Raw genomic sequence first — 12,605 nt, 5'->3', positions numbered from 1 at the left:
TCCAGAAGCTAAGTCATTTCAAAAGCTACGGCGCGCTGAGGCTCGCTTGCAAAACGCGCCATATGAACTGTCTGGCCAACGCCACGTCATTAATCTGGTGGTCACTGCCGTCACGCCCTGCAGCATAAGGCTGCTCGTGGGACAGTAGGAACGCGCAAGCAACGGGTTATCTGTGTTTACGATGCTTCTTTAGTGACCAAGAATGCCGAGGCCAACTAAAACGACAACGCAGTGCAAATCATCATGCCCGCTTTTCTCATCGACTTCTAGCGTTTTCAAAGGATTGAAAATTAAATTATGGGGTTTTACGTGCCAAAACCACTTCCTTATTATGAGGCACGCCGTAGTGGGGGACTCCGGAAACTTGGACCGTCTGGGGTTCTTTAACGTGCACGTAAATCTAAGTACACGGGTGTTTTTACATTTCGCCCCCATCGAAATTCGGCCACCATGGCCGGGATTTGATCCCACGACCTCGTGCTTAGCAGCCCAACACCATAGCCACTAAGCAACCACGGCGGGTTTTCAAAGGATTGCGCAACATTACTTGGAATAGAGAGTCTTCATACAAACGCTCAAGCGTTGTGCGTAGGCACGCGTACGAAGGTTTCCTAAGTTGGAACGGCTGACTGGGCTGCCTGCAATGTGATGCTGCGACGAAACCATTGACCTCCTATTGTGCCTCGCTCGTCATATTAGTATACAAAGACACTTTGAAACTTATTGTGACGACCGGACGAAAGGCCGCTGTCCATGAAGGCCTGACTGGAATACCCTTCCCCACGTTCGTCAGCCCAGAACTGGATCATACAGCGTTATCTGTCTGAAAACGTTGTCGAGGTCCCTTAGTGGCCATTATTTATATTTTACTAGACAGAAAAATTTCGTTTAAGAAATCCAAAGTATTTCCCCTTTACAATCACTTAATGGGAGTAGGTATGGAGCGAATAACAGCTGAATAAGAGAAGGGTGCAATTTACCTTACTCTCTCAAGAATTAAGGAAAAATGAGACAGCCACCCAATCCTAGCAATTGCTACAAAGGAAGCCCATACGGGTTCCTCGAAAGAAAAGCCTTGCAGCTGTGAGGATTTTCTTTCGAGCAATTCGTATGGGTTTCCTTTGTAGCAATTGCTACGAGTGGGTGGATGTCTCAATTTTTCTTTATTGTTTACGTCTCTGCACCTTGCGGGTTTCCGCAGAACTACTGCGTGAAAACACCTGCCTTTGCTTCGTGTTTCTGATAAGTTCGACTTCGCCCTGTCATCTGCTAGCCGCCTGGTTAGCTCAGATGGTACAGCGGCTACCCCGGAAAGGCATTGGTCCCGGGCTCGAGTCCCGAACCAGGACGAATTTTTCTTGAACTGCGAGGATTTTCTTTCGAGGAACCCGTATGGGTTTCCTTTGTTGCAATTGCGGCGATTGGATGGATGTCTCATTTTCCTTTTATTAATTACTTCTCTCCATCTTGTGGCTTTCCGCTGAACTATTACGTCAAATCTCTTAAGAATTATAGAATGGACAATGCCGGAGTTTATATAAGCAAAATAAAAATTTCTTGTGAATAATGTGGGCACATGACAGAACAATGTACGGCCACAACAGCCTCTACCTTACTGGCACCTTATATTTCAGAGCGGCTTTAGTCGCCTTTAAAAAAAATTAATTCTGGGGTTATACGGGCCAAAGCCACGAACTGATTATGAGGCCCGCCGTAGTTGGGGGCTGCGGAATAATTTCGACCGTTTAGAGTTCTTTAGCGTGCACCTAAATCCAAGTACACGCGTGCTTTTGCATTTCACCCCCATCGAAATGCAGTCACCGTGGCAGGGATTCGATCCCGCCACCTCGTGCTTAGCAGCCCAACACTACAGCCACTAAGCAATCACGGCGCATAACGTCTTCTTTGGTGTCGCCGTATTGTTTTGTATATTGCTTACAGGTGTTTTTATGGTGCCTATAGTAGTACAACCAGAAAACGGCTTCACGACGTAGTTGATGCTTTCTGAAAGACATCATTGCCGCAAATAGGACATACACAAGAAAAAGTAGACACGTAGGCAATGACACGGGCGCCGGTTTCATCACCCATGTGTCTACATTTTTGTCTTACCTGTCTACATCTAGTCTTATTTTCTATGTCTATTTTCATCTATGTGTAGTAGTAAGTGATTGCTTATACGTTTATAATGTTCTGTTCTATACCTCGGAATTCTCATCTCAGCGTTCTAAGTGCGGGCCCCTTCACCTTTCCTTTAAGGACGCAAGGCGTCCAGCTTCGGGGACTGCCCCAAATCGTTAGCTTTTTTGATTCTGCTTAAGAGATTACTTGTTTCCAATGATCCAATATTTAAACGGTCGGTCGGTTGGTCGTTCGGTTACTGAGAGCGAGTGTTAACAACATGGGGTACTTGCATAGCGAATCAGCTTATATTGTTACTGATGCTGCCCCTACATATGTTTCATACACCGAAAAAGACGCAATACGCCAGGGAAGAGACAGGCGAAAGGAAAGGGCGTCAAGTTGTTTCAACAAATGTGTCTGTGACAGGCTCTAGTGCCAGCAGCAGGAGGCAGAATACTGAACAGCATCCATCACCGAGCTGACTGGGCGGAGCGCTGGTGGTGTCGTTTTTGCAGGCAAACGCACTGGGCGTCTCTGTAGACCATCTAATCCTGCGTGTGCTTTTGTCATGCGCCGTCGACAGCGGGACAACTCGATGACACCAACGGAATAAAAAGCGATATTATAGTTGTGTAAAGTGCACTTAATATTACATATAAAGCGGACAAAATTTGTGCTTAGTTAACCGCTCTGGAACTGTGAAATTAATTTGTGAGTAAAACTTGCAACACCATCATAAACAATGTAACAATTTTACGTACGCCGAAATTAAATGCCACATTTATCCTCTTTACATTCTATAGGGTGTCCCAGGTAACGTCAACCGAGTGGCTCAATGAAAAAAAAATGCAATTAAGAAAACACTGTGCAAGATACGATTTTTTGCGGTGTTCGGTCTTCAGAGGTGTGACGACCGAACACCGTCTGTCGATCCGAACACAGTCTTATGTCCGACACGCTGAGTCATTCTGCGGCGCAGCCGCGAAGCCCATGCGTGGAGCTTGTGTGAACATACATTCAGAAACGTTTCTCTGAATATCTAGGACTCGGGTTCTATTCCCCCCAAACACCAAAGAAATCTGAAATGCTTTACTATTCCTTTTTTTTGCCGTCAAAGAGTGGCACATACTAAGTGGTACATACCCAGTGACTTGGCACTGAGGTTTATTCAAGACGGGCGCGGGCTCGTTTCAGGGAACTGATAAGCGGCACATACCAACTGGCCAAAGATACTTGGGTGGTTGGTTTCGAACCCGGTTCCCTCAACAAAACAGCCGGATGCTCTACCCCGTAGATCTCGGACTTCCCAGATGCCCAAGTTAGCGGGAAAATGAGATAGATAGATAGATAGATAGATAGATAGATAGATAGATAGATAGATAGATAGATAGATAGATAGATAGATAGATAGATAGATAGATAGATAGATAGATAGATAGATAGATAGATAGATAGATAGATAGATAGATAGATAGATAGATAGATAGATAGATAGATAGATAGATAGATAGATAGATAGATAGATAGATAGATAGATAGATAGATAGATAGATAGATAGATAGATAGATAGATAGATAGATAGATAGATACCGAAATGTGGGTGAAGTACCCTACGAATAGTAATCGCAGCAAAACGTAGCGATATTTTTTCGGAGCTGCATTCAGCCTGCAGTGAACTTTTTTTGTATGCTGTTTTTTTTTCTTACGGGAAAGCAAGGTCACGTACGAAAAATGTCATCCGATGAACGGGTCACGCACAGTTGGAAAGCTCCGACTTTTACATAAAACTAAAGTGCCACTAATCAGGAATGTCTAAACAAGAGTGCAAATGCAAAATAGCACTGCTATTTCTGCGGTTCTATGGTTCTATTCTAGGCCACATGCGCTTCTTTTAGTTCTATTCACTCGGCATCATTACCTGTTAGAGAAGTAAGCCAGCATCCTCCGCTCCCATATCCACTCCACTTTTAATGCAATGAATCGTCCCTCCCTATTTACTTCAAACGCTCTTAACGAACAGTACGTCATGTTTTCAAATACCCTAGAACAAAACTCGATCGTACTTCCCTCTTTGATTATCCAGCCAACACTAATGGACAGGAAGCGGCAGGTGGCGGTGTAATTGTATTACCCGAGTCATCAGCAGGGGTAAACCCTCTAGGAGCCTTCGCGGCTGGCTGACAGGCCAAGCCGGCTGGCATGCTTCGGCACTTAGCTTACCTACTGCGGAACGAAACTTTTTGTGCAGAGAAATGGGATCAGTCGGGCGTGCGGGTAGTGCTTTACAATGCGAACTAAGAGCGATCCAAGTTTTCGAGTTTGCTGCCTATTAGTGGTCTAAATATATAGACAGTCGTTTCGAGTCCTTCGCTTTTGTCATTTACGAAAATGGTTTTAGACAATATAGGCTCTTTACATATGTTTGTTGTCTTTTTCTCTATAAAAATCTGCAGGTTTGCCTGCAAAAAAAGAAAAGTTGACAATTTCTTCTAGTAAATTTGCAGCCCATAGACTGTCTGTAGAAAAAAAGGGCTAAATAATGTACGTTTACTATATAGACAGTTTACTGAGAAAAATTGATAAGGTGTTCAATTGTTTTAGTCTACTCCTTTTCTATACACTGTCTGTAGACTGCAGTTTTACAAGCTATATCCACGATCTGATTATGAGGTACGTCGTAGTGGGGGACTCCGGGTTAATTTCGACCACCTGGGATTCCTCAACGAGCACCCAATGCACGGCACACGGGCGTTTTTGCCCCTCGCGCCCGTCGATATGTGGTCACTGCAGCCGGGATTCGATTCCGCGACCTCGGGTTATCCGCTACTGCTGCCACATCACTCATTCAAAAAAGCGCGTCGTTAGATTTCAAGACGATATTCAAATCTTGTGTTTTTCTTTCGTGGTGTTTGCACGGCCGTCACGATGGTGGCTAATGCATTACTTAACTCCCTTTTTGTTTAAGTTGGCACCCAATATAAGCATAATTGCTGAATATTGCGTGATACGCCAGAGGAGACCCCTTGTCGAGGTATTGCTCCGAGCTTCAATTGAAAATTATTATTATTATTATTATCATTATCATCATTATTATTATTATTATTATTATTAATATCATTATTATTATTATGATTATTATTATTATTATTATTATTATTATTATTATTATTATTATTATTATTATTATTATTATTATTATTATTATAAAGTTTTCACACATGGTAAGAGTCTTCAGTACTTTGTATTAATAAGCTGCCATTACGGTCCTCCATGTCTTCCTTCCCCTCGTGTTCTACATCTTTGTCGTCTTTGTTATCTATTCAGCCAGGAGCACTACAATTATTATTGTACCATTAAAACGCGCACTTGCGAAAACACAAATAGTGAGCAAGAACGAATATGGTAGAGCACGTTCACCATACACACGCGCATATTATGCGCATATTATGCCTCAAAGCAATGAGGATAAAGACTTATTCAGTACCAGTACCAAAGCGCTTCGCCTCAATCGAGCGCCACGGAAACTGTAGTCCTGTAGGGACCCACAGAGAGAAAAAAAAAAATGTGTCGTAGAACGAAACGCGTGGATTTTTCTCGCCACCTGCCGTAAATAAAACGAAGCGGTGAGCACGCAGCATGGCCTCCAAGACTGCCATTTTAAGGTCTCGGAGGCTGTGCCTAAGAAACACGGGATCAGATAAGCGCCGGTAGATGGTGTCACCAATGCTATCGGCTTAGTGTTCCTGTATATGGAGCATATCCAGGAGCACTATATCGGCTAGTCTTCGGGCACTGGTCTTCGGTCACCTTGTGCTATCAGAATTCAAACGCAGTAGTCAAGCGTTCAGCCGTTTGCAAACCATCTTGAATGACAGAGCTCAATGTTGGCTTCAGCTACTTGGTGGGTCATGTTGAGGGAAATTTTTGGCGCAAACTAGACGAGGACAATGAACACAACGACCGGACGGACGCCATCATGACGTGTCCTTTGTCCTCGTGTAGATTGCGCCCGGCAATTTTCTGTGAAACGCTGACTTGCTTCGAGACTCTTCGTACGCAGCACATCGCTATTCGGTAGTTTCTGCACACCTTTTGATGACGAAAAGCAGTTTTTGAGAGCTGCCTTACGTTGACTAGACTGCAGAGTGTTCATAGAAGAAAATATATGAGGATCATCGACTCGACCGTCACCTGCAGAAAAAGCTGCCACTCACCTGCTGCATATTTTAAAAAGTATTTGCAATGTGCGACCGGCTTTGATTGGACGCTCAGCGCCCTTACGCGTGCGTGCATGCGCCCGTCACTTTTCATCTTTTTTTCTTTTTTTCGTCCAGCACCTCCCTCCATTAATGTAAGGCAGAAAATTTAGTCCTCGTGACTCATGTGGAGAATGTAAGGACATCAGACAGGATGACCCGTTAGGCAAGGTTGTTTCCCAGTCAATAGAACGTAGGCTAAACAGCATGATAGCCCGCAATCTCTGCATTTGCCTCGGTTTACCACCACTGACATGTGTACTTTTACGGTGACTACGTGGCAATATAAATTGGACCGTGGTTACCGACTATCCCTCGATACATTGTCAGAAACACCAGATCCCATTGAAATATTACAAACCGCAAGATTTATTGCCGAGAGTGACGACGGATGACAATGAATGGTATATCCCGACTGTACAGGAACGCTATGGAAGTGATCAAAATATTTTATCTTGATGCAGGTGACTCTTCAATCTGTGAAATTATTTTAAAAATTAAAGCGGAATCTCCTGATAGTGTTATCTAAGTGATGCGTAAGCATTTCGAAGTGCTGACGTCGCGCTTCGTGGTACAGTATGCTGGTGTGTTTCATATAATTGCGAGAAAGACCGCGAAAGAATCGCGAAACGGAGGAGCGTTTTGCTACACCGACGCGCAAGTCACACCTGCACGAGACGACGTAGAAGAGGCGAGTACAAACAATGCTCACTGGTGTTATAGATAGCCCGCAGCGGATGGGCACGTGGGATGAAATTACGAGGGATATGTAGCAACTGAAGGAAATATATGCAACATTTATTAGGTACAGTGAACCATGATAAACTGTGATCAATCATGCTCCGGTGGCGTCTACGTTTGGCGCGGCTGCGCGGCCCGTATATTGAAAACGATGCACGATGCCGACAGATAGTGCCGACTGCTGATATGTTCGCGCGCTGTATTCTTGCCGCTTATACTTAGCGTTGAAGAGAGAAGCGCAGGCCCGTATCTTGAAAGCGATCTGCGAAAGCGGCAGTGCTGAGGGCTCGGGTGAGCGTTGTGTTCTCGCCCGCTTTGTTGGCGCTGAAGCGAGAGGCAGCACGCAGGTGAATTCGCTCGCTTGCTCGCTGCTGCGGGCGCTATGTTGAAAGCGATTGTTTTACGGGACGGACGGACGTTCCTTATTTTTTGTCGTTGGGTGATCATGAAAATGTTTACGCATTTTCACCATCGCATCTCTTTCTCATCATGTGGTTCGTTTTATGTGGCTATCTAACCATTCTGAAACCAGCTGCTTCGGCACACACAGAAGCCCGACACTTGTGCCTGCCTTTTTTTTTTTCTTTTTGTAATACGCCGAGAACATTCTTCGCACCCTGCAGCACCAGCCTCGCAACGACACATGGTCCGACGAACAGGCCAAGTCTTCCCTCCTGTATGGAGTTGAGTCATTACAGCGGTTTTCACCGAAACGAAAAAGTTATCGCTTCTTCTAAACGCTCCTCCATCGTCGCTAGACGTAACCCACACGTCTCACATCCTGTGTCGCATTAAAAAAAAGAATGTCCCACATCGTAGTTTCTACGGTAATCTCGACACTTCAGTGGAGCGCATTATTATAGAATGTCCTCGATATTATCAAAAACCGGTTCGCCTTCGACACCGTTTCAACATTCTTGGCAAACGTTCATTCCCAGTGAGCGAAGTGTTTGGACCGTGGTGATGTCCTGGTAAGCCGTGGGCGCCCTTGGCAATACTTAGTGGACGCTAACATTACAGACTGCCTATAAGACACACTACGCGCTTTGTCTTTATATTTTGCTTCTTTTTAACGATACTGACTTCGCGCCGGTGTTGTCTTGATATAAGTATACAGACTCAAAACAGTTGCACCCTTTGGGGCGTAAGTTTGTCCCACAACGATAATCGTCATCTGCCTCGCTCGCGTTTCTTTTCCTGAAAACGCTGCGCTCGCTACTTTCCTGTCGAGAATGCTACATTACCCTGATAACGCGCTTGCCGTTCGCGACTTGGATGCACCCAGCTCGCGGCGTTAAAGAAAGGAAATGTGGGCAGGACCGACGCGCTCTAAAAAAAAGTTTCCACCTTTTGGTGCTTATCTTGTCCACAAACGATTATCGTCATCTGCCTTGCTTGTGTTTCCTCTCTTGAAAACTCGGCGCTCGCTACTTTTATCACGAGAATGCTGTGTCAAGCTGATAACGCGCAAGCCATTCATGACTAGGAAGTGCTGGGCTCTTAGCGTTAAAGAAAGAAAATGCGAGCAAGACAGATGACGAATATTGTTTGGAGACAAAGTACAACCCTAAGGGTGTAAACTTTCTTTAGAGCGTGACGATTATTGTTCTGGGACGAGATAAGCCCCAAAGGGTGCAAATTTTTTAAAGAGTGCGTGAAAGGACTTGTGTAGACTATTTCAAACGTATGTGATGGGCGACTGTACCATAAGTACTAACCCACCATGATTGATTGGTGGCTTTGACGTTGTGCTGCTACGCCTGAGGGAGCGGTACGATATCGCGGCCGCGGTGGCCGCACTTTGATGGCGACGAAATGCAAGAACGCCAGTGTAGTGCGTTTTCGGTGCACGTTAAAGAATCCAAGCAGGTCAAGATTTATCAGGAGTACTCCACTATGGCATGCCTCATACTCATAGCGTGGTTTTGGTACTTCAAACCTCAGGATTCATATTAATAAGTACTGGATTGTGCTTGCGCTATTCATGCCCGCATGCAAGGTGTCCCAGCTGATCTTAGCCAGAGTTTAAAAATATACCGATGTACTCTAAGACGAAGCGAACAAACTCATGTTGCTGACTAGAGTACGGAGTAAGTCACGCTATCTTTTTATTATGCTTAATTTCATAATTAATCAAGAATGATTAACCAACTTCAGACGCAACCAAGTTGGGCAAAATATTCCAATTAGAAACTTGTAGAGCGCTTTGCAAAACGTCCGATTAGGCAGTTTCTAACTTTCTATTCATTTCGTATTAGTGCTCTTCCGCTTACTGCAGATTCGCGCGAAATACAAAAAAAAAAATGCCACGTGACATGGCCTCTTGTACACCGTGGTTTCAGCGCTCAGAAACGTTCCGTGTACAAAAGAACATAACGTCAAGCAGGGTGTGCTGCCCTTTAAAAGGCGACAGGGCAGTGACGCAGGCGTTGGCTGCGCGATTTAGGCCAGCGATGTGCTTCCCTCGCGGCGGTCCAAGATAACGATAATCAGACGCAGCAGCATTTATGTTATGAGCTCATTGCAATAGCCGTTTCGGTTGGAGACGTTCGCCGCCACTGTTGGTGTCCGTCGCAGCTATCGCCAGGAATGAGAAAAAAAAAAGACAGTTCTTGCTGGGATGGAACCCGAGTCTGCTGAGTGAGAGTCAGCTACTCTACTAAACACCGCCAGCGCTCGCTAGCTTGTAGCGGAACGAAAAAAATCTACACTATATTTGTAAATAGTGGTAGGCACCGTCGATATATACTAGGTCCTATTGTACCGTCGCGTAGGCTTCGCCCCCGTTCGTCATCCCCGCTTGCATGTTTGGGTGGCATTTGTTTTTCTTATGGGGGTTGGTGCCCATACGTACAATGATTGGATTATGAGGCACGCGGTAGTGAGGGACTGGAGATTCATTTTGAACATCTTGGATTCTTTAACGTGCACCCAATGCGCGTTTTTTTTTTTTTGCATTTTGCCCCCATCGAAATACGGCCGAACGAGACGGTAGGCATAGTTCCCTGACTGCTGCGACTACGGCCGACGGCGCCAGCGATCTGCAGTGGCCAAAGCGCGGCATAGTGTGATTGTCTATCCCAACAATATTAACGTGGGCCCAAATGAATTGATTGTCGCGGTGTCGTTGGTGCGAATAGCAAACGAAAACTAGTACTTGCTAGTCACCCGGACCGCCTCGCTGAGGCGGTCGGTGTTTGCTTCCCGCCTGCGAGACGAAATGCTCGCGATCACACCAGTAATTTATTACTGAGCGCTGCTTTCTGAAACATGCGCACATTCGTTATATATTTTTTTTTCTATTAAGTGTTATTTCATATGAAAAAAATTTTCTACGATTACGATACCGCCTAATGTGAAGCTTGAGTGCAGCTCTATACGTGTTTTCATTTCGCGGTATACCGAGGCAAAGAACTTGAGGGAGACATGTAGCAGAGTCGGTAAGCGTCGAAAATCGGATCTGCGGGTCAAGCGCGTCGGCTTTTATGCGTCACTCGTCGAAGGTTCCTGTGTAATCGCTGGTGCCGCGTGGCTTCCAGAAAGTACTACAAAATTCGCGTAGCGCATACAATCAAATTACGAAACAATCGCAAATCATTATAATCGAAACAAGTGTGCACGAGACCAAACCAAGCAAACCAAACAAGCGACAGCTGACGCGAGCAGACCATAGTACGAAACTAGCGGTGCGGCTCAGACCAAATACGAGTACGGACAGAGTGGTCGGGCGGGTCCGTATGAAACTAGTCTCCCGCGAGCACGTCACTGGGCTTCTTCGATTTGCGGAGTTCTGGCAGCCCGCTGGCAGCCAGCTAGTTCCGGTGCTGATAGGAAGTCACGTGAGCTGGGATCCCAAGACAACCCGAACCTGCCTGAAGTTTGCAAAATCGAACTCCGGTACAGCTGGCCAAATGTAAACATGCTCAGCGTAGTCGGCCCATTTATGCGTTGCCAGCTTGAAAATATATAGTTGCATTCAGGGGTACGATCACTTTCGCGCGATTTCGCACGACTCGGCGCAGGACGCGCACTGGGTCAACCTCATCTTGCGCAGCGGGATAGATGGCCTCTGACGCGGCGGATGACAAGACGCGAAATTGCGTGTAGGTGATTGTATACGCGAAAGCGATAGCTCGAGGATCCCTGCTCGCAGTGATCACATCGCCCAGCGGTGACATTGATGAGTTGGCGTTGTGCAATCACAAGACATGAAAAATCAGGTTATCGGGTACGTCTCATACGCATAAAATTTTGTGCTGACCTGCTTGGGCTTCGATTTCAGAAAGCTTCTTGTGGCTGATGGTGCTTCTTATTTTGATCCTAAGGAGCTGGGAACGCGGCTGGCGCATGAAAATGCACGCCGCCTGTGACCAGCGAAACGTTTCACACGAAAAACAACATTGGTCGCGATCATGAGAGCAATAAGCCAACTTACGTGTGTCTAATGTACCGAGTGCAATCAGTGTATTCCTAGATCAAAGGCCTGCAGTTTGAGTACATATCGGTTTCAAGCTGCCACCTAAGCATACGACGGAGAGATGGAGCGAACACAGGCTAACTGCAAAGCCTTCACTAACTGCAGGAAAAGGAGATATATACATACGCGAGATATGTGAAAAGGAACGCCACCAGAGAAAGACGAAACCAAAATGTACCGCAATGTGTGAATGAGCGTCTACAACTTGCGTGGAACACGATGCAGATAACATGCACGCATGAGAGTGCGGCGCGCTGATCACCGCCGCGAAGAAGCCATCAGAGGACACACACACACAAAAGCTTCAAACGGTTCACCACGGCTCGTATCACCCCATTTCGAAATGCGGAACGGAGCGTTAGCACCTAAAAAGATAACGCTAGAAGTAAGGAGATCCGAAGATGACCGTAGACAGTTGGCTGAGCGAGGTAAATTTAAGTCCTCAAGCGCCCGCGTTGCAATCCGTGAAGTCCCCGCAAAGATGGCTGCGAGCGCCCATCGCCTCTTTCAGTCATCTGCTAGCCAGAGAACTTCCAGAGAGCAGCCAGACAAAAGTCGTCCTGGCAGGTTCCGGCAGCCCGTGGGTAGCCAAAACTGGAAAATCGAAGGAGCCCACTGAAGGGGCCACTCTCATTGGTATCCGACGTTCGCTGCTCACGTGTGTCATCTCGATCATGCTCCGCGTACGCTTTTTCATCTAGCGCTGCGCTCGTTCGCTCGGTCACGCCGCCGACACCGACGCTCCCCGCAGGAACGGGAGCCTCAGAGCTGCGTTTTAAAACAAGCTGTAGCTGATTTCTATGTCGCCATGAGCGGCGACAGAAGTGATCGCCTCGGCTGGGTGACGGGTCCGACGAGTTACCGGCACTACGAGGATGCCTGCTGTGTAGGCCCTTATACTTTAAGCTGTTGGTCACGGCAGTCCGATCTCTCGAACTCCTTACCAACTCTGTACATTTTTATTTCGCGCGCGGAAATGAATTAACAGGTTCATAGACACGTTTAT

This window comes from Dermacentor andersoni, chromosome 5 (assembly GCF_023375885.2).
Source record: "Dermacentor andersoni chromosome 5, qqDerAnde1_hic_scaffold, whole genome shotgun sequence".
In the NCBI taxonomy this organism is placed as follows: domain Eukaryota; kingdom Metazoa; phylum Arthropoda; class Arachnida; order Ixodida; family Ixodidae; genus Dermacentor; species Dermacentor andersoni.
This window is presented reverse-complemented; position numbering follows the sequence as displayed.